Source organism: Arachis duranensis, chromosome 3 (assembly GCF_000817695.3).
Source record: "Arachis duranensis cultivar V14167 chromosome 3, aradu.V14167.gnm2.J7QH, whole genome shotgun sequence".
In the NCBI taxonomy this organism is placed as follows: domain Eukaryota; kingdom Viridiplantae; phylum Streptophyta; class Magnoliopsida; order Fabales; family Fabaceae; genus Arachis; species Arachis duranensis.
In genome coordinates, this window is record NC_029774.3 from 51,087,348 (window position 1) to 51,089,891 (window position 2,544).

At 32.0% G+C, this 2,544-nt stretch overlaps 1 long non-coding RNA gene across 1 annotated transcript; it reads left to right on the forward strand.

Moving 5' to 3' along the window:
- The first annotated feature begins 402 nt into the window (after window positions 1–402).
- On the forward strand, window positions 403–927 carry LOC107479201 (uncharacterized). Its single transcript, XR_008006966.1, has 3 exons — window positions 403–541; window positions 659–732; window positions 814–927. It is a non-coding gene; the product is annotated as an uncharacterized LOC107479201 (long non-coding RNA).
- Window positions 928–2,544: the final 1,617 nt, after the last annotated feature.

Below are 2,544 nucleotides of genomic sequence, written 5' to 3' on the forward strand. Positions count from 1 at the left end.
AACGCGTAACCCTAAATCCCTAATAATCACAATCAGTTTCCAATGGCAATTTCCCCTTTCCAGTTTCCAGAAACCATTCTTCACCCACAGCAGTTCACCACCGAGCCACCAAAGCCACCCACAGCTCCAGATTCCAGAAATCACCCAAGCAAGCAGTTCACCACCAAGCCACCCACAGCCACCCACAGCAGCGACGACGTTGAGGGCCGCAACCACCACCCCATCCTGCTTCTGGCCGAGCCCGCCTCCTCATTCGCCGTCGTCGAACGTCCCCGACACCGCGTCCTCACTCGCCGCCGGTAAGACCCTGTTCTTGATTTATTTGCTGCTTCATGATTTTTTGTTTACTGCTTCATGATTTATTTTGCTGCCTTCTTGAATTTGTTTGCTGCTTCATGATTTTTGTTTACTGCTTCATGATTTATTTTGCTGCCTTCTTGAATTTGTTTGCTATTGTTTACTGCTTCATGATTTATTTTGCTGCTTTCATGTTCACTATGGAGGAAAACAAGAAGATAGGAATGCTAACTACACTGATATGGTGAGAGATTAAGAAGAAAAAACAATAAAATATATTATGGCTCTGAACTATTATTATAGATATCTAGTTAATTTGATTATTTGCAGAAAGGATATCATAAGAATGCATATTTTTTAGGTTAACAAATACTATGATCTTGCTACGAGCTTTTATGAGTTTGGGTGGGGAGAATCTTTCTATTTTGCACACAGGTCTGTTTGCTTCATTCTGCAATTTCAAATTCAATATTTTGCTGTTAATTGGGTCATGCTGATGTCTTTCTTCTCTTTCAGATGGAATGGTGAGTCTCTTCGAGAAAGCATCAAACGTCGCGAGCATTTCCTCTCCTTTTGCTCTTTTCTGCTCTGCCTTTACTGCTTGACAAAAATTGGTTAAATGAATTTTTCTGCAGCTCAACATCAGTTACAGGGTTGAATAACAATGAGTACTAAATATCAAGAGGAAAGGTCTGTGTTGTGAGATGTAACGCGCTGACAAAAGTTTTGACTTTTGAGAAGTAATTGGCAAAAACTATTTGACCTTCTGGTTCAATCACTATATCTAGCTGATGTAGGCTTGTACTATCATTGTTAAATTTTTTTTGAGTCTTCTCACATAAAATTTGTGCATTGATTTGAGTATTACTATGTATTTAGCACATTAATGCTTGGGAATTTTATAGTATACTTATGAGTCTTCTAGTGTTTGATGCACAAAGTCGATCATTCGAAGCTTCCTGTTAGTTGAACAATTATTTTTACCTTCTTGATGAAGTATTTATGTTGATTTTCCATATTTTCTTAAATGATGATAGTATCTATACCTATATGTAGGGAGAATTGGGTAGTTTGATTTGAATCTTGGTTCCTCACATTTTAAATTTTATTATGTGAAATTATTGAATTTATATATTTAAAATTATTTTTAGGTTTTTTAATAATTTTATTTAATATTTAATTAAACCGGTTGAATTCCGGTTGAACCCCGGTCGAACCAGTGAACTATTGAACCAGTAACCTTACCGGTTTATTGACCGGTCCGATTCTCGCAACCTTGGTTATAACTGATGCAAAGTTAGCATCCAAACTGTAAATTGGTGTTCAATTTATACATGTATTAAATCCAAGAATGGAGATGAGAGAAGAAAAAAAAAGTGTGTCGGGGATAAATCCAAATTAATGGTGATAAATTTGGTATACAAAAGTAAAACACATATCAAGGTGTACAAATATGTTCTCCTTTTTCTATTGTTCTATATCTCACTCTTTATCTGGTGGGGGCTTTAAGCATGTCAATGTACCTAGTAATTTTTGGTTTGCTTGAGGGAACCTTTGTACAAATAGTTTACTTAAGTGTTTATTTGATAAAAGAAATTGAAAAGTAGCTTATAAAGTCATTTTCTATTTGTATTTTTTTAATTTTCAATATACCTTAATCTTATATAAAAAAGTATATCATTTATTTATTTTACGTGATTTTTTTATTATTATTTATTATTTGTATTATTTTTTTAGAAGATTCGATATAATTTAATTTTAAGTTTTTATATATGTGATTCTTTTAGATACACTTTATCTTAAATTTGTTACAAAATTAAATTTTGAATTATTATAACGTAAATAATTAAAAGAATAAATTAAAAAATAATAGACTAATTTAAAATATAAACAATATTTTTATACTAAATGTTAATATTTTTTAACAAATATTTGAAATTCGTTTAAAAATTGATGCACTTTTAAATAGAATTTACAAATGATATTATTTTCGTCTCAAATTTGTGGAAAAAAAATTAGCTACTTCGAAAGGTTAGCTATAATAAAAGCATTTAAGACTAATTATAGATAAATTTGGGATAAAATTAACATTTTTCAAAATTTGTCCCAAATCCGTCTGAAGTTATAGTGCATATTCAGATGGAATATGGACGAATTATAGTTTTTGTCCAAAATGTGTTGCTAATCTGTATGAAAATGTTGGCGCCATCCAAAAAAAATTTGGCGCCAAAATTTGGGACAAAATTT